At 37.0% G+C, this 20,906-nt stretch overlaps 1 protein-coding gene across 7 annotated transcripts in view; it reads right to left on the reverse strand.

Moving 5' to 3' along the window:
- The window catches only part of ENOX1 (ecto-NOX disulfide-thiol exchanger 1), a 559,063-nt gene that overhangs the window by 391,228 nt on the left and 146,929 nt on the right, over positions 1-20,906 (reverse strand). For 6 of the 7 annotated variants that reach the window (XM_084876551.1, XM_084876549.1, XM_084876547.1 and 3 more), the window contains one exon: positions 17,784-17,908. The gene's annotated coding sequence lies outside the window, so the exon portion shown is untranslated. Of the gene's footprint in view, positions 1-17,783; positions 17,909-18,008; positions 18,170-20,906 lie in introns of those variants that run through there. The other variant, XM_084876544.1, reaches the window with a different exon arrangement.

Raw genomic sequence — 20,906 nt, forward strand, 5'->3', positions numbered from 1 at the left:
TGAACATTAAATATTTTTTTTTCAAAATGAGTTAACTGCACTTTTTAACATGTATTATGGCCCTCAGTTAACACTTTTTTATAACATCATGGTGTCAATGGCAAGGAGAGGGTCTATTTTTTACCTTCATCAGAGGTATTTTCACAGGAAAATCTTGGTTAACATTAACTTTCTTGTATGGAATAAAAATAAAACACTTGTGAAAGTCAAATGCACTTATAAAATATGAATGTACAATTTTACTTACCAAAGAGCTATAATCAAGGCAAAGGTCTTTTCTTAAAACAATCAACTTTAGGAGCTACTTGCAAATTAAGTGTCTGTTCTTTACCAGGCATTAGCCTGAATTGGTACTCAAGCCATACTATGAGAAAATAAAAGATTCCCATAGACTGTTTTAAATTCTGTAGTCTCGATTACCAGGCATGCTCTTATTAACTGGTTCTATGAATTCATCTTCAGAATGTGTGGAATTAATACATTTATCTGGAGAAGCAAGTGAGTATTCATATACAGCTTAAAAATACAAACTTCAGAATCACAGATGTTCTACCAGATTCTCACTTGCTCACTCCAAGCTAAATTCAACTTCTGAGCTTTAAAAAGATTTTCTAAACTGTTAAAGAAAAGAAATAAATGACATTATACATTAACATCTGGCTCTGTCACCATTTAGGGCATGTTATTATAGACATTAAACATCTGGGGGAGGGGAGGACGTATTTGGCAGCTTCTGTCTACCATGACAACTCAAGCATACTGTCTCTCAAAAAGTTCATTTGCTGCTCAGCTCATCTATATACTATTTTTGTTTGTTTGTTTAAAGTATGACATAGGTCCCCTTTTTCCTGATTGACCCCTCCCCAGCCACTTCCACCCCCCAGGACAAGCCCCACTTCCCCAGTGTCTGTGTCCATAGGTTATGCTAATATGTATGCATACCAGTCCTTTGGTTGATCTCTTACCCCCACCCCCTACCTTTCCCTGCCTCCCCTCTGATGTTGAATGGTCTGTTCAGTGTTTCTTTGACTCTGGAACTATTTTTGTTCATTAATTTATGTTGTTCATTATATCTCACATATGAGTGAGATTGTGATATTTATCTTTCTCCGACTGACTTACTTCGCTTAGCATAACGTTTTCTGGGTCCATCTATGCTGCTGCTAAAGGTAAAAGTGCCTTCTTTTTATTATAGCTGCATAATATTCCATTGTGTAGATATACCACAGGTTTTTTTTAATCCACTCATCTGCTGAAGGACACTTAGGCTGTTTCCAAATCTTAGCTATTATAAGTTATGCTGCTATGAAAATAAGGTGCATTTGTCCTTTCTGATTGGTGTTTATGATTTTTTGAGATATATTCCTAGAAGTGGGATTTCTGGGTCGAATGGGAGTTCCATTTTTAGTTTTTTGAGGAAACTCTATACTGTTTTCCACAGTGGCTGCCCCAGTCTACATTCCCACCAGCAGTGAAAGGGGGTTCCTTTTTCTCCACATCCTCACCAGCACTTGTCTTTTGTTGATTTGTTGATGATAGCCATTCTGACAGGTGTGAGATGATATCTCGTTGTTTTGATTTGCATCACTCAGATGATTAGTGACTGGGCATATTTTCATATGTCTCTTGGAATTCTGCATGTCCTCTTTCAAAATGGGTCTAAATGCTCATTTTTTATTGGGATTGTTTATCTTCCTTTTGTTAAGTTATATGAGTTTCCTATAGATTTTGGAGGTTAAACCCTTATCGGTGATAACACTGGCAAATTGTTCTCGCATGCAGTGGGCTTCCTTGTTGTTTTGTTGATGGTTTCTTTTGTTGTGCAGAAGCTTTTTATTTTGATGTAGTCCCATTTATTTACTTTCTCATTAGGTTCCATTGCCCTATAAGCTATATCAGTAAAGATATTCCTGCAACATATGTCTGCTATATTGCTGCCTATGAAGTCTTCTAAGATTTTAATGGTTTCCCGTCTTATGTTTAAGTCCTTTATCCCTTTTGAGTTTATTTTTGTGTTTGGTGTAAATTGATGAACTAGTTTCATTTTTTTGCATCTTCCTGAACAAATTGCCCATTATCATTTATTGAAAAGACTGTCTTAACTCCATTGTATGCTCTTACATCCTTTGTCAAATATTGAGCATAGTGGTTTGGGTCGATATCTTGGTTTTCTGTTCTATTCCATTGGTCTATATGTCCGTTCTCATGCCAGTACCAGGCAGTTTTGAGAACAGTGACTTTGTAATACAGCTTGATATATGGTATTGTGATCCCTCCAACATTGTTCTTCTTTCTCAGGATTACTGTGGCTATTCAGGGTCCTTTTTTTTATTCCATATGAATTTTTGGAGAGTTTGTTCTAGGTCTGTGAAATATGCCCTTAGTATTTTAACGGGGATTGCACTGAATCTATAAATTGCTTTGGGTACTATGGATATTTTAATGATGTTGATTCTACCAGTCCATGAGCACAGTATATTCTTCCTCTATCTCTTTTTCAACATCCTATAGTTTCCTAAGTACAGTTATTTTACCTCCTTAGCTAAGCTTATTCCTAGGTATCTTAATTTTTTTGTTGCAATGGTAAAAGGGATTTTTTATTATTCTTTTTTCTTTCTGTGAGTTCATTATTGGTGTATAAAAAAGCCAGAGATGTCTGGGTGTTAATTTTGTATTTTGCTATATTGCCAAATTCACTTATTGACTCATTTTTTATGGAGTTTTTAGGATTTCCTATGTATAACATCATGTCATCTGGTTTTGGAAGTAGGGTAATGCTGGCTTCATAGAAAGAGCTATGTCTTCCTCTTGAATTTTTTGGAATAGTCTGAGGAAGATAGGTTTTAGATCTTTTTTGAATGTTTGGTAGAATTTCCCTGTGAAGCCATCTGGACTAAGGCAAAATTTTGTTGGCTAGAAGATTTTTTTTTATTACTGTTTCAATTTCATCAGTAATTATCAGCCTATTCATTATTTTTTTATTCTTCCTGATTGAGATTTGGAAGTTTTTTTTTCTAAGAATATGTCCATTTCCTCTAAGTTGTCCAGTTTGTTGGAGTAGAGTTGTTCATAGTATTCTGTTATACTTCTTTGTATTTCTGTGGGGTTTGTTGTTATTTCACCTCTTTAATTTCTGATTTTGTTTATGTGGGTCCGCTCTCTTTGTTTCTTGGTGAGCCTGGCTAGAGTTTCATCAATCTTGTTTATCCTTTCAAAGAATGAATTCTTGGTTTTATTGATCTTTTGTGTTATTTCTTTTGGTCTCTATGTTGTTTATTTCTGCCCTGATCTTTATTATCTTCTTCCTTCTGGATACTATGGGCTTTTCTTGTTGCTCTCTTGCTAATTCTTTAAGTTGCAGGGTTAGAAAAATTATTACCTTTTTTTCTTTTCTTATTGTTTCTTTGTTTGTTTGTGGGGGGTTTTTTTTTGAGGAAGGATTGTAGACCTATGAGCTTACCTCTCAGGACTGTTTTCATTGTGTACCATAGATTTTGGATTGTTGTGTTTTCATTGTCATTTGTTTCTAGGAAGATTTTATTTCTTCTTTGATCTCTTTGTTAACCCAATCATTGTTTAACAGCATGCTATTTAGGGTATTATTGTCGTTGTTTTTATTGTAGTTGATTTCTAATTTTCTGCCATTGTGATCTGAGAAGATGCTTCATATGATTTCTATCTTATTGAATTTGAATAGACTTTGTTTGTGCCCCAATATGTGGTCTATCTTTGAAAATGTCCCATGTGCACTTGAGAATAGCTAGCTCATCTACTTTTAACATCTCTACAATCCTTTCACTTTTATTCCAAAAGCTGATTAGAATCATTTTAAAACACTAATCATCATAGTAAGTAATATTTATGTGTAGAAAGTGAGTTCCTGCTGAAACCGGTTTGGCTCAGTGGTAGAGCATCGGTCTGTGGACTGAAAGGTCCTGGGTTCGATTCCAGTCAAGGGCATGTACCTTGGTTGCGGGCACATCCCCAGTAGGGGTGTGCAAGAGGCAGCTGGTCAATGTTTCTCTCTCATCGACGTTTCTAGCTTTCTATCTCTCTCCCTTCCTCTCTGTAAGAAATCAATAAAATATTTTTTTTTTTTAAAGAAAAAAGAAAGTGAGTTCCTAAGGGATGTTCCTCTTGCTTCTGTCCTATGTTAGTACTATGGATACTACAAATGTTTTCAATTTACAGTGATACACTTAAAATAGTTTGGATTTTATGGATTTGAAACATGGAAGGTTTCTACTTTTGATTACTCAAGAAATGGTTTTTAATAAAAGAGTCTTAATGAGAGCTGTGAATAATAGCCACTGTTATTTTTCCTATGAAGAAGCCTCCCTCTGAATGTTCACAAGGTGGTTCCTCCCGCTTCATTATTCTAAATGACATAAAATATGAATAATAATAATTATAGCTTCAATATATTAACATTTTCTGTTTATTGTACTTTGGGTACATCGTTTTTCATTTAGTCTTAATGAAAGTTGGTGTTATGATTTAGATCTCACAGCTGTGGAAAGTAAACTATGGAGAAAGGTCCAACAACATTTATTCAACAAATATTTACTAGATGCTTACTATTGTGCTGGCCACCAGGAATATCCTATATAATAAAGAGGTATTATGTAAATTGACCCTCATGCCCTCGCACAAGATGGTCTCTCCCATGGGGTCAAACATGGCCACCACAAGATGGCCAGCAGGAGAGGGTAGTTGTGGATGATCAGGCAAGCAGGGGAGAGTAGTTATGGGTGACCAGGCCATCAGGGGAGGGCAATTGGGGGTCATCAGGCTGGCAGGAGAGGGCAGTTGAGGGTGATCGCACTGGCAGTGACTAGTTAGGCATCAATCAGACTGGCCAGGGAGTGGTTAGGGACAATCAGGCAGGCAGGCAGGCAAGTGGTTAGGAGCCAGAAGTCCCAGATTGTAAAAGGGATATCCAACTGCTGATCCCTTTGGGATTGGGCCTAAACAGGCAGTTGAACATCCCTCAAAGGGTTCCAGATTGGAGCGGGTACAGGCTGGGCTGAGGGACACCTCCCACAGTGCACAAATTTCATACACCGGGCCTCTAATAATGATATAAAGCATTAAAGCACGTTCCTACCTTCATGGACCTTATCGTCCAAAGGCAAGGCTACAGATCAGCCCAAAGGAAACAAAGATCTAGTGAGAAACATATTAGCCACAGAATCTAAGTCTGACCTCAAACCAAAAACAAAACCTCAGGTCTAACTGACTTCTAAACCAAAAGCCCTAGGTGTCATCTTTGACACATCTCTTCCTGTCACACAATATACATCCACACTTCTTCAGCAAATCATGTTGCCTCTAGTACAAAATATACCCAGAATATGATCTTATCTGACCATAGTAGTCCAAATGATAACCATGTCTCACCTGGATTTATATCAGCTCCTAATTAATCTCCGAGTTTCTAACCCTTTCTCCATTTATTCTATCCTCATTACAGAAGCCACATAGGTCTTGTTGAGTCAGGCCATATCACTCTTCTTTTGAAGACTTTTCAATGCTTTCCATGTCACTCAGAGAAAAAGGCAAGTCCTTCCATGGCCTGCATGGCTCCATACAACACAGCCCTTACCACTTCTCCTACAGCTCACTGCCTTGCTCACTCTTCTCTGGCCATGTTGGCTTTGTTGTTTTCCTTCAAATGTACCTTCTACCTTCTCACTTCACAATCTTGTACTTGCTGTTCCCTTTGCCTGGAACTTCCTTCCTAGGTATCTGCATGTTTGCTCCCTCACTCCTGAGTTTCTACCCAAAAGTTACCGTCCCAGCAAGGCTTTCCCTGATCACCATATTTATGATTGCAGCCCTCCTCTAACATTCCCTTCCTTATTTTATTATCTTCAAGAGCACACAGAATTATCTGGCATATTACGCATTCTACTTGTTTATTTTCCTTAGCGGCTGGCTCTCCTAGCTCTCCTCAACTCCAGATTATTGATTATGCAGCTCTTTCCCTAACTCTCATTCATTGCCATTGCATTGGTAGCCTGAAATCAGGTCAACAAATGCTAAATGGTAGCCTTTTTCCACTCAGAGCCAAATTACTAGTATAATCTCCTCCTAAAAATATTATATATCACCCTCCCCACTAAGAAAATATGCTTCATGAAGGTAAAGTCTTTGTCTAGTTTGCTCAATGCCTTTCCACAAGACCTATAATGCTTGAAATATTGTAAAAACTAATTATAGGATGGACCAAAAGTAGACTCACAGTTGTTTGTATGGAAAGTAATTTAATGATTAATAGTACAAGAATAAACTGTATTTTCTGTACTCATAACTGTAAACCTACTTTCACCCCACCTGTATTTATTGAATGAATTAAAATTTTACTGTATCTCCTATACTCAGATTGAAAAAGTAGCAAAACTCCAACCCTCTATTTTCAGATCTTCCATAAATAACTTCTGGAGTTTAGAAAGCCTGGCATTCCCAGAGACTACTTCATCTGTTCATATAGGGACTCTTCTCCACTAGCTGGCTCCGGAGCAGAAGATGCAGAGATTTCCAGTGAACCCCGGTCTCAGGAAGTACCTCCAACTGAACAAAAGGCAACTAGTAAATCTCGCATGGCACAGCTGGGAATTATTGTCATTGTAACTTGTTAAAGCAAATATTAAACTATAGATGATATAGCATCTTTGTATGAAAACGTAGGAAAAGTTTTGAACTCCTTTAAAATACACTATTTAGGATTCAAGGAGCAGTTTAACAGAAGCTCTAAAGGAAACACCAAGCTGACAAGGATCTGTAAAGGTTAAATGCTATTCTCTGTGGTAGGTAAAATGTTTCTATCAGAGAGAGAACATTGCTGACCACTTAAAAGTGTTAATAGGATCTTCACTAGCTTGAAGAGAAAATACTAGAGTTTTAGTGAGCTTGCTGAGAACTGTGGAGGCGGTCATAATTCTGCTGAGAATGTGAAAGAGTCTTTGATGAAGATATGAGAGTACTAGAGTCAAAGTGTCGGATTAATTGAGCTAAAAGTAGTTTGTATTTATTGTGCAACAAGGTTCATTCTTCATAAACAACACTTTCTAATTTCCTTGGAGTTACTAATATCCTATATAATAAAAAGCTAATATGCAAATTGTCCCCTTGACTGGGAGTTTGACCAGGGGGCAGGGCCAGCCAGCCAACTGCCTGTGGCCCCTACCCCCAGCCAGGCTGGTGGGACCCCTACTGGGCTGGCCATGCAGGAATTTGTGCACCAGGCCTCTAGTATCTTAAATAACTCATTTGTAACTGCATACCTTATTACCAAAAAATTACTTATAATTTTCCTTATTTAAACCATCATTCGTGGTAGTAAGATAACCTGTCCTTGGCAGCAAAGCTACCAAAAGTTGGTCTGGCCACAGAGAGAACCTGGGGATAATGTGCGTATAGTGCTTTCAAATCCCCTCACTACCACCACATCAGACAAATCATTTCTTATGATCTGACCTATATGTCTTTAAGACAACTATTATTATACTTATAATTGTGAACACCGAAGCTCAAGGAGGTTGCAACTCACCAGTTAGGATGAATATGATCACAGACCACAGACTCAGAACCTATTTTTCTTTTTATCACATGATGCTAATTCTCTTTATCCCATCGGGGATGTGTTAGGCTTGGGTAGATACAAGGATGCCCTGGCCAAGCCTCAGCTAAATATATCTTATGCAATGTCTACAGTCCTTATCCCTGAGTTTAATCTGGCAAGACCCACCTTGAAGTTAGGGTATTCAATGAGGCTAAGGTGAGCAGCATCCATATCTTTGAGCTTAGAATCATCTCAGAAAAGCAGGAGGGGGAGCTTCTGTCTGGCATAGGTGGTGCACAATGGTAGAGAACAATCCCTCCACGTGATTGCACCTTTCAATACCTTCTTCTGCCAAATGTCCCTAAAAGCATATTAGAAACGTATCCCCCTTGTTACAAAAGATGCTTTAGTAAATGAGTTCTTAATTAAATGCATAAAAACATTATCTGATTGTGAGGGTTGAAAATGGGTAGAAATATGGGTAGGGCAATGGATGTTTTCTGGGATGTTTCCTGATAATAGGAATATTGGATTCTAAACAATATGAATTTTGCCCACACTTGAATGATTTCTGTTCTGTTATGTTCATTGTCACAAATATTTTACCTACTATGTAGAAAACATTGTGCTAGACACCAAAACTATAAAGATGAGTAGGAGATGATTTCTTCCCTCAAGGAATCATCAATCTAATGGAGAGATGTAAATCTTTCTCAAATATATGTTTTACCTGAGTTTACCGTCTCAGAAACAGCACACTGAATTATTATACTACTTTTCCTTGGTGATTTTAGGGTCATTATATGAATGTGAGCCGCTGTCCTGGCCACAACAACAGGCATAGCTGTAGTTAGAACAGAGTGTGACAGGAGCCAAGAGCTACTGATCACAGGAGACAACCAAGAACTTTCCTTCTGCCTTCTTGAATTGGATAGATGGACAGATAGATGGGCAGGCAGGCAGATGGACAGAGAGACAGATATAAGCACCCCTATTGTCAGTTTGTTCTCTGGTCTGTTCCTGTTCTTCCGATGCCACATATGACTCATAGATCTTCTGGATGACAAATGTGCTTCTGAATGAGCACAAAGCTGCCCTTAGTAACACTGCACACAGTGGTAGCCTTCCCCTGCTGGGCAGCCTTCGGAGTCTCCAGAGCTGCCTCCTCTCTGACATCAGCAACCCACCGCCCTTTCATCCCCTGAGGTTCCACACCGATCCTACCACCCCTTCTAATCTCTGCCAACTACTCTGCTGCTCATCACCCTCTTCCTTCCTCTCTCATTACAAGTGCGTGAAGTGCCTGGCTCAATGCTGTCACAGAGCGGCTCATTCCTCACCCCACAGACAATCTCTGACCTGACACTTTGCCCAGCTCCGCGGACTCATACTGCTCCTCGGTGTGGACAGCAAACCAACAAATCACAAACCATCACTTTTTGTGTGTGCACATCTATGGGCCAAGTTTTTTTTTTTTGTTTGTTTGTTTTCTTTCACCCTGCATAAGACACTTACGTTTGTAATAACTCACTTGTGACAGAATAGTTTGGGAGCTTGAAAGTTCTTTATTATTTTCATAAGTTTTCTCAACCCAGTGGCTCTAATTTAATAAAATAGCCACTTTCACTTTATTTATATTTTTTATAAATTATTTATATTTCAGTTACAATGTACAAATATGGCTCTGAGTTATGTTATCATGGGTATGCAAATCGAGCTTTCTAGAAGCTGTCTCAAGGCATTCTGATGCTGCTTCCTTCCACCTAATGATGACAAGAGCTGGAAGTCTGTGGTTTATATCTAAAAGGCAAAACAATTTTAAAGTATGATGCATATCGTATCTGATTATTTCTCCCTATGTAACTTCACAATGTAATTTTAAAAGTTCTTTTCTTATTTATAACATAAAGCATGTCATGTGATCCTTTTACTTTAATCTCCTTACAGGCTCTCATTAAAGCTAGCATACATGGTGTAATTACATTATAAGAATTAGTGATAACTATTACATTATTATGGCATAAAATCAATGTAAGATGAATCAGCACACATGTTAAAAATGACCACTGCAAGAAAAACACTACTCCAATACAGTCTCAAGCACTTCATTTCTGTAAGAACTATTTCCATCTCCTGTTCATCCAGGCAAGAGCCAGATAAATCAGTGTCTTGTTCTAAACATATCTGTACTCATAGGGTTGTTCTCTCAGAAAATAACTTCCCGTGATTCCCCCACTTTTAAAATTTTGTGCCCTTTCTTTCATAAGCATATGAAAATTCCAGCATTTTACTCTGACCTATTTCAAACTTACGTGGCAGCATTCCAAACGCTGGGAATTGCATAGTTCCCATTCTTAGCACGTGATACCAACCATCTGCCCTGGCCATCAGGACAGAGTCCAGATATTTCTCCAATGGGATATTATAAAGTCAAAGTGCTCTTGGCATTCACATAATGTTTGTGTAAAATTTTGCAGGTGATAAATGGATTCTAGCTTTCACTTGCACCTTCTCTCTCTCTCTCTCTCTCTCTCTCTCTCTCTCTCTCTCTCTCTCTCTCTCTCTCTCACACACACACACACACACACACACACACGCACATTCTGCCAAATTGAGATTGAATCATAGTGGTGTCCCAGAACAGCTAAAGGTTTAATATCCTGCTATTTTTGAAGTATTTACTCAACATATATTAAATAGAGTTGGGTAAAATTTGTTTTCTATTAAGAAAATTGTATATTTCTTCATGGTTAGTTAACAGAATTAGTTCACTTACTGAAAAAAACACACCATTAGCACTTGCTTCAACCTCACACAGATATAACAAAGTCACAAAGTTCTTTTGTTTGTTTGTTTACTTTTATGTTAACAAACATTTCCCACTTTTCCATGCTCCTTTTTCAGTTCAGTTTTCTCAACCCAGGCAAATTCTTGTGAAGCACACTAACAACTTGTAAATTTAAAATCACTCATTTCCAATAAAGAGACCCATTTAAAATACTACTAGATATAAAACTACCAAATTCAGATGATTCTAAACTAGGATGGTGGTAAGGCTTGGAGTAACATGGTGCAAAATATTCAAGAGATAGATAGTTCAGCAATGTCAACAATTTTTGTTATTTTTATGAAAATATTTAGTAGAGATAGTTCAACAATGGCAATGACTGTTATTGTTACTGATTTTCACCCCATGATGGTGCTGGAATTTTTTTATTTTTTTTTTTTTGCCAATTGCCTAAATGTTACATGTTGACACCTGAGTTGCCATGTGCATGTTTCACAATTATACCAATAATATTCCACCAGCATGCAATGGTGCACTGGAAAGCTGCCATTCCCTAATCTAGCTCTGCTCACCCGGGCATGCATATGTATCTATGGACCCATCTGACAGGCACCATGAATTACAATACTTAAACAAACAATCCTGTTGTCTAAATGTTAAATGCTAAATATACCCCAAAGGATTTGAATCAAGGAATTTGCAAACTTGACTCTGTCACACATCTGGTTGTCAGAATCCATTAGTCATTTTGAACTTATTTATTGTGAGACAAATCAAGTCACGATCCATGTGGTCTCAAAGGTTTACTTAGATGATGAAGACCTATGCTACTCTCTGAAGTATCGCTGACTCTCCAACATTACTAAGAATGTGGTAGCACCTCCTTATCCATGTGGGGTACATTTCAATATCCTAGTGGATGCCTGAAATGCAAATCATATGTCAGATATATATTGTTCTATACAATACATACACTTAATAGCTTCTTTTTGTCATATCTGAATTGCCAGTACCACTACTCGAGTTATTTGGGGCCAATATTAAGTAAATGAAGGGTTATTTGAAAGCAAGCAGTGTGATACTGTGAAAGTAGGTCTGATAACTTAGATTGCTAGTTCAGTGACTAAGGGCAGGTAGCAAATGCAGCCTGAATACTCTGGACAAAGGGATGATTCATGTCCCAGGTTGGATGGAGCTGGACAGCACAAAATTTCATAACACTACTCAGAACAGCATGCAGACCGACACTCTACCACTGAGCCAAACCGGTTTCAGCTTATTTTTAATTTAAAAAAATCTTTATTGTTGCAAGTATTACATATGTCCCCTTTTGACCCCCACTGACCTTTCTAGCCCACCTATGGCCCTGCCTCAGGCCTTCACCTCCTTATAGTCTGTGTCCATGGGATATGCATATATGCATACAAGTTTTTTGGTTGATCTTTCCTACTCCCCCACCCTCGCCCATCACCTTCCTTCCGAGGTTCAACAGGTAGTTCCACTTTTAATTTTTTGAGGAAACTCCATACTGTTCTCCACAGTGGCTGCACTAGTCTACATTCCCACCAACAGTGAACCAGGGTCTCCTTGTCTCCACATCCTCTCCAGCATTTTTGCTTGCTGATTCATTGATGATAACCACTCTGACAGATGAGAGGTGATATCTCATTGTGGTTTTAATTTGCATTTTTCTCATGATTAGTGACAGTGACATTGAGCATTTTTTCATATATCTGTTGGCCATCTTGGATATCCTTTGCACAATTTTTATTTTTTTTTAAATATATTTTATTGATTTTTTACAGAGAGGAAGGGAGAGAGAGAGAGAGAGCTAGAAACGTCGATGAGAGAAAAACATCGACCAGCGCCTCCTGCACATCCCCTACTGGGGATGTGCCCGCAACCCAGGTACATGCCCTTGACCGGAATCAAACCTGGGACCTTTCAGTCCGCAGGCCGACACTCTACCACTGAGCCAAACCGGTTTCGGCCCTTTCCACAATTTTTAATTGAGTTGTTTGTCTTCTTGGTGTTGAGTAGAATAAATTCTTTACATATTTTAGGAATGAAGCCCTTATCAGATGTATCATTGACAAATATATTCTCCCATTCAGTGGTTTTGCTTTTCATTTTGTTGATGTTAAAACATAAGTTATTGATATCTGGAATTTTCCATTTAGTAGTTTTGCACTACAACTGTTCACAGATAACTGAAACCACAGAAAGCAAAACTGCAGATGAGGGGATACAACTATATAAGTTTCTCACATTTAAATACCCTAAGTCAGTGATTTTAGCCACTTGGATAAAATATGTTGCAGCATGTAATTTAGATTATTTCAACAAAGCCAGTTCAATCCTAAATCATCATTTCTAATGCCTTCTAGCAATGCTTCTTTTGTAAAGCCACTTTGCACAATAGTGCTAGCAACCACAGAATGTGACTTAACAGTAATTACTTGTACAGTTTTCAAAACAAGTGAGCCTCTCAGTGATTGGGAGCTCTGCCCGGAGGCCTGAGCTTGCCCGTGGCATGGTAACTTGCTCTTCTTCTTGAGTTCCAGCAATGTCACATTGCTTTCCAGCCTGCTAATGCCTTGGCCTCATAAACAAATTCACTAAATGCTCTCCAAGATTCTGACATTACATTCAGAATAGACACTTTCGTTTTTGAAAATTCTACAGGTATTTTTTTTTTCAGTAACTAATATCCAATCTCTGCTAATAACCATCTTCATATATGAGTGTTAATACTGCATTATTAAAGAATTCTCAGACCCTGGCTAGGTGGCTCCACTGGTGGGAGCATCATCCCATACACCAAGAGGCTGTGGGTTCAGTTCCTAGTCAGGACACATACCTAGACTGTGGGTTTGATCCCTGGTTAGGGCCAAAGGAGAGGCAACTGATGGATGTTTCTCACATTGTTGTTTTTGTTTTTTTGTTTTTCCCTCTCTCTTCCCTCCTTCCTCTCTCTCTCAAATCAATAAAAACATATCCCTGGGTAAGGATTTTTTTTAAAAATGTTCTTAGTAATTTGTTTTATGGGGAGAGTTGAAAAGGATTGCTATAGGAGGGCAGCCAAAGGAAAAGTATTTCAACTCTGGAAGCTGACCTCTGTGAAGCAGCCCAGTGTGTCACAGCTAGGAAAGGCAAAGAAAGTGGATCCCACGGTGAGCTGGGCAGTTAACAGTAGCAGAAAATGTAAATTGAAAACACAGATGTGCCCTACATAGATTACACTCATACTTGTAAGTCACTAGTTGGAAAGTGCCATATTTAAGAACAGAATTCTTCTGGATGGCTGAGAAAGATCTGGAATGGAACTGGATTATCACTGGCAAACAGTTCTAAGTTATAGAAATAACATCTTTGTTGGTGTCACACATGTCATCAGCTATAAAGGAAAAATTTTCATTTTTTTTATACTTAAGGCTTAGACATAGTATTATGGGTACTTTGCAAAAGACTAAAAAGGAAGTAGACAATATGACTTTTGAAACATTTTTACCCAACAATTCCCTATAAAGTAGATTTAAAAATAAATGCTTTTAGAGGAACTTATCAACAAAATAATCTGGCCAATTAATAATCATAAATTGTCCTTAACATTTTTCTCTTCAAAACTTTCATGATATATTTCCCCAGTTAAATCAGTAGCATTTTGTTCTGTGTCTTCCACTATAAGCCAGTATTTTGCCCCATGAATATGTTACAATAAATTTCATTTCCCATCATCTATCACTCTTTTTCTTACCTTATCAACAAAGGTTACTCAATTTGTAGTTGCAAAGAATATTAATATTTACAAATATCTGGAGTGGTAAAACTATTCATAAAAATATGTCTAAGTGATAATAAATATGTGTACTAGTAAATAACAATCAAATATTATCTTAATAAATTTTACTGTTAGCAAAACCATATACAAAATTCATCATATTAAGTACAGTCAAAAATTGGTTCTCAAAGTTATTCATATTCATTCCAGTCAAAAATAGCTTCTCAGAAGTCCATAATATTTATATCATTAAATATGGCTCAGCCTGCAAATGAATACACAGTTACTTTTTTGAATGATGAAAATGTTCTAAAATTAGATTGTAATAATGGTTACACAACTCTGTACATATGTTAAAAACCATTAAATTACTTAAAATTAGTGAACTTTATGGTATGCAAATTACATTTCATTGAAGCTATTTTAAAACTTGATAAATCAATGAAACTAAGAGTTGATTTTTTTAAAAGATAAAACTGACAAACCTTTAAATAGACTAAGATAAAAAAGAGAAGAGTCAAGTAAACAATATTAGAAATGAAAGAGAAGATATTACAACCGATGCCACAGAAATGAAAAGGATTATAAGAGATTTCTATGAATAATCATGTCAACAATTTGAATAATCTAGAAGAAATAAATTCCTAGATACATACAACCAATAAGAGTGATTCATGAAGAAATAGTAAATCTGAACAGACTTATAATGAATAAGGAGATTGAATCAGTAACCAAAAAATCCCAACAAAGAAAAGTTGAGGATCAGATAGCTTCAGTGGTGTATCCTAGCAAACATTTAAATAAGAATTATGCCAATCCTTCCTAAAATCTTCCAGAAAATCGATGAGGATGGAACATTTCCAAACTCATTTGATTAGGCAGCATTACGCTGATAACAAAGGCTGGCAAAAATACAAGAAAAGAAAACTATTGGCCAATATCTCTGATAAATAAAGGTGTAAAAATCCTCAACAAAATACTAAAAAACTGGAATCAACAACACATTAAAAGGATCATATCCCAAAGACTAAATGGGATGTATCCCTGGGGTACAAGAATAATTCAACATTTGAAAATCCATCAATATGCTACACATATTAATATAAAATGGGGAATGAAAATCCCGATACAAAAAAAAAACTTTTGACAAAATTTAACAGCCTTTCATGATTAAAACAAACAAGTTACTGAACAAATTAGAAATAGAAAAAAAAAATAACAACATTATAAGGGCTATATATATAAAAAGCCAATCGCTAAGATCATATGCAATTGTGAAAAACTAAAAACTTTTCCTCTAAGATCAGGAACAAGATTAGAATACTACTTCTAGTCAACATAGTACTGAAAGTACTAGCCTGAGCAGTTGGGAAGAAATAAAAGGCATCTTAACCAGAAAAGAAAAAATAAAGCATCTTTGTTTATATATAACATGATCTTATATGTAGAAAACCTCAAAGATTCTACAGATTTAGAAAATTATTAGAATTTATAAGTGAATTCAGCAAAGTTCTTAGATACCAAATCAACATACAAAATCAGTTGTATTTCTGTATACTAACAACACACAACCCAAAAAAGAAACTAAAACAATCCATTAACAATAGCATGAAAAAGAATAAAATACTTAGAAATAAACTTAACCAAAGAAAGACACATTGAAAAGTATAAAACATTGATGAGAGAAATTAAAGAAGACACAAATAACTGGCAAGAAATCATGACTAGAAAGACTTAGTATTGTTAAAATGTCCAAACTGCTCAAAGCAATTTATAGATTCAATGCAATCCCTATCAAAATTCCAATGACATTTTCACAGAAATAGAGAAAATATTTTTTAAAAATTTTTATAACCACAAAGGTGTAAAAAAAAAATATTGAAGGGGCGGGGAACAAAGTTGAAGTCCTTATATTTCTTGACTTCAAAGAATATTATAAAACTACAGTAATCAAAATATCAATAATGTGAAACTGGCATGAAGACAGACAAATAGACCAATGGAATTGAACAGAGAGCCCAGAAATAAACCCAGGCATACATAGTCAAATGATGTTTTACTAAGATGCCAAAACTATGCAATGGGGAAAGATTATTCTTTCTCTTCAACAAATGGTTCTAGGAAAACTGGAGGTCCACATGCAAAAGAATGAAATTGGTCACTGTCTTATACCATTTACAAAAAAATAACTCAAAATGTATTACATAATTAACCATAAAACCTAAAACTATAAAACTAATAAAAGAAAACAAAGGAGAAAACTTCATATCATTGGTCTGGACAACGGGTTGTTTACTTGTTTGCTATAACAAAAGCAAAAATGGACAAGTAGAACTACATCAAAGTAAGATGCTTCTGCACAGAAAATGTCACAGTCAACCGAGTGAAAAGTCAACTTACAAATTGGGACAAAATATTTGCAAACCTAATAAGGAGTTAATATCCAAAATCTATAAGAAATTCCTATGGCTCAATAGTAAAACAAAATGAAAAAAAAAAACAAAAAACAAAAAAAAAAACAGGTTAAAACAACACAGATAACGCAACAAGTAGGCAAAGGACTTAAATAGACATTTCTCCAAAGAAGATACACAAATGGCCAACAGGTATAAGAAAAGATACTCAAAAATTACTAATCCTCAGAAAATGTAAATCAAAACCACAATGAAGTATATAATCTCAGGGCCATTATTTTTAAAGTGGGGAGGTTGGGGGGAGGGGGGGGGAACCACACACACACAAAAAAACAGAAACCAACAAGTGCCAGTGAAGGTCTGGAGAAATCAGAACCGCCGTGCACCTTTGGTGGGAATGTAAAATGGTGCAGCTGCTGATGAAAATGGTAAGGATGCTCCTCAAAAATAGAGCTACCATATGGCCAAGCAAGTCTACTTCTGGACATATATCCAAAAGAATTAAAATTGGGATCTCAAAGGGATAGCTGCACTCCCATGTTCATTATAGCATTATTCACAAAAGCCAAAATGTAGAAGCAATCTAATATTTCACTGGTGAATGAAAAAGAAAATGTATCAAACAAATGCACTCACACACAATAGAATATGTTTTAGCCATAAATTGGAAATCCTGCCATCTGCCACAGCATGGATGACCTTGAGGACATAATGCTAAGTGAAATAAACCAGTCAGAGAAAGGCAAATATTGCATGATTCCACTTATATGAGGTATCTACAACAGTCAAACGCTAAGAAAGAGGAAGTAGAAAGGTAGTTATCAGGGGCTGGAGGGAAGGGAAAATAGGAGTTTCAATGGATTTAGAGTTTCAGTTTTATATGATGGATATACATTCTAGAGATCTGCTGTACAACGTGTGTTTATAGTTAACAATGTCCTATTTGAATACTTAAACTTTTGCTAAGAAGATAGACATTAGGTTATGTGTTCGTTTGTTTTTTACTACACTTTAAAAAGCATGGATTATCTCTCCTAGAGATGCTTAATATCAAAAGTAGGAGTCCAGAGCATCTAGTGCTCTCTTGTAAACCCTGGTAACACTAAGTCGTATATCTGTTATTGCTGGAATAGTGTTGCGAAAGCAGCCTCTCGGGAGCCCTCCAACCCGTGCTGCTCCACCAGGAATCTGCAGTGAGCTTCGGGGCATACGAGCGCAATGTCACGGGCTTCTTACCTTGACACTGGGAACCCGAGACACACTGGCCGCAGTCGGCTCCAGACGATGATCCCAGAAGAAGTCACAGGTGGGATCCGCTGCCTGCTGGAAGGGCTGTCACCGCACTCAGCCTGCCCTAAACCCTGAAATGGAAACACCCACATCGGTGTGATCGGAGTTTAACAACTCGGAGTCTCTCTTTTTTTCTAAACTTCTAAATCCCCCAAAGAGCTTCACACGTACCGCCTTCCCTGTGCTTCTGATGACAGGCCAAATACGAAAGCAGCCCGCCTGTCAGTGTACTCATAAACGGTTCCCCAGAGCCGTGGCTGAGGAAGTGTCTTTCTCAGCACTGGCTCGCAGGGACTTGCTCTCTCACCCTTATTCTCTAGCACACATCTGCTGTCCTTGGCTGTGATACTTGCTTCAAGTAATCTAGATCCTACACTTACATTCCTGGTTGCATAACCACCAGCTGCCTCCAAGGGCCACTGGAGCAAAGCAAACAGTCCCCTCCCTGTGGAGGGCATGAGGGCACCCCCTCCACTTCTGATGGGGGGGGGGGGGAGGGTATGTGTGTGCTGGGGACAGGGTAGAATGCTTGCCATCCACAAAGTGTGGACTGCAGACCAGCTACAGAGGAATCCCATGGGGGCTTGCCAAACATGCAAAATCCTAGACCCCACTCCAGAACCAGTGCATAGGAACCTGCAGTTTAACAAGATCCTGAGGTGATCTGGATGTACAATGAAGGTTGAGAAGCCCTGGTATGAAATCTAACTATATTTTATAGCTAGATTTTAGAATTGGGAGAGGGGTAAGTTCTTGCGTACACAGCTATTTACAGGAGTAAATAAATAATATTAATCAAATATGCACTTATTAAATAAATGGTTTGCTTTCTTTAAAATAAGAGCAATAAATAAATCCAATTTTTATATGTATAGGGCCTTAAACATCAGTAAGCTTAAAAGCCTTCCACACTAAGACTTAAATACATATTCTTTCTTTGTGTTGTAATGAATTTGTTTCCATATGGTATCTTTAAATTGTATAAGTAGATGTGTTATCGTAACTTAATAATATTAGGCAATAATTTTCTCTCAAAAAAAAGAGGGAATAGGGCATCAGTAAATGCAGCTCACATCTTAACAAGTAACTTTTACATGAATTGAAGGAAACTAAAGTGCCAGAGCCCCCATTCCTATAAGCTTCTACCAAGTATCAGTAACTAGAATTATACTCAAAACGGGTTTTGTTTTGTTTTTCTTAAAAACCATATAACTTTAAAACTTCATAAAACCTGGGACCATCCCTGATCTAGTAAATTATGAAAACTGTTTTTAAGTTTGGAGTATCCAAGACTTTTTAGTTTCTTTCAATACACTAGGAAATACTTAGAATTACATCACTACTATTTAATCTATACTGGTAAACAACTATAACTTAAATGAAAGGTGACATAAAGAATTCTTATTTTTAAGAAAGAAAAACTCTTAGCAATAAATTTCATATTTTCCAATATTACCATTTAATACCATCAAAATTAACAAACATATGGTTTATTCAAATTTCTCTCTCTTCCCTTTCTTTTTTCCTTCCATTTTAACTTCAAAACCTGATAATGCCGGGGACAGGCGGAAATTAACTGGACGAAATACACAAAAATACTTTTCAAGTGTTTCTGTTTACTTTTGTTATTTTCTTCAGGAATTTAAGGGTGTACTTTTTTTTTTTTTTTTTTAGATTTACAAAGGGGGGAAAAAAGAGGAAAAAATATCACACAAAAACCTAGATAAATTCTGCTGACATTTTAGTGACTAGTGTTTCGGGTGTTTTAAAAATGTGACTTTGAGTATGTATATGTGTGCATGTGTGTAAGTATGAAAGAAGCAGACCTGAAAATTGTTATTTTTTGTCACCAATAAAAGTAGCCTTGCCTCAGTATATCTGGCTACAACATACTCCACATGTACCATTATTAAACTCCTAATGCTGGGCATTTCGTTTGTATATGATTTTTCATTTTTACAAACAAAGCTACTATTTATATTGTTTCCAAAAGATATCTTTGGAAGCTCCCCCTTCCAATTTCCTCATTCTCTTCTCAGGATAAATTATTCAATGAAAATTGTTGAATAAAATTTAGCAACACAATTAACAGCCTGTCTTTTAAAAACTGTTATCATATATAGTGTAACCAAAATAAGATTTTATTTAAAAAATAGTTTGCCAATATAACAGCCAAAAACTCTTATTTGTATGTTTATTCCTAAAATTACTTCATCAACATAAAATATGCATATGGAGTAGTATATATTATACGTAGGATAGTATATGGCTTTATGCATTATCACAAAGCAAACACCCACCTGTATCACCTGTACTATCACCCAAGATTCAGAACATCAGCAGCATCCTGGAAGCCCCTCCTGTCCCTGCCAGTCATTACTCCATCCTTCCTCTTGAAAACTAATCAGTATTCTGACATGTAATGCTACAGATTGTCTTGCAAATGGTTTCTTTGGCTCAACACCATACCCTTGAGATTATCAATGCTGCTCCTTGTATTGGTGGTTTTAGTGATTTTTGTTGCTGTGTAGTAATCAATTTTATATAACTATCTTGCAATTTATTTTCCCACTCTCTTGATCATAGGCACTCTATCACTTAATATAGTTTATATATTTTGGTCATACAAAAGGGCAAACCTTTATATAACTAAATCCTTTATGATTATATTATATTAGAGGCCCGATGCATGGATTCGTCCACCGGTGGGTCCCTTGGCCTGGCCTGCGGGGATTGGGCTGAAACTGGCTCTACAACATCCCCCGAGGGGTCCCGAATTACGAGAGGGTGGTTCTCGGGTGACGTACTCTGGAATCGGGCTCCCTCCTTTCTGGTTCCGGGTGCATCACCCAAGAACCACAGCTGCCAAGTCACTGCAGCTCGGCAGCTTTTGCATTGAGCATCTTCCCCTGGTGGTCAGTGCATGTCATAGCTACCAGCTGAAGCATTTGACCCCTGGTGGTCATTGTGCATCACAGCTACTAGTCAGACGGTGGAACAGTCAGCTGGTCGCTTAGGCTTTTATATATATAGATTATTAGTGCGATGCTTTTAAAAATAAAGATGCTG

Source organism: Pipistrellus hanaki (assembly GCF_964339955.1).
Source record: "Pipistrellus hanaki genome assembly, chromosome: 3".
Classification (NCBI taxonomy): domain Eukaryota; kingdom Metazoa; phylum Chordata; class Mammalia; order Chiroptera; family Vespertilionidae; genus Pipistrellus; species Pipistrellus hanaki.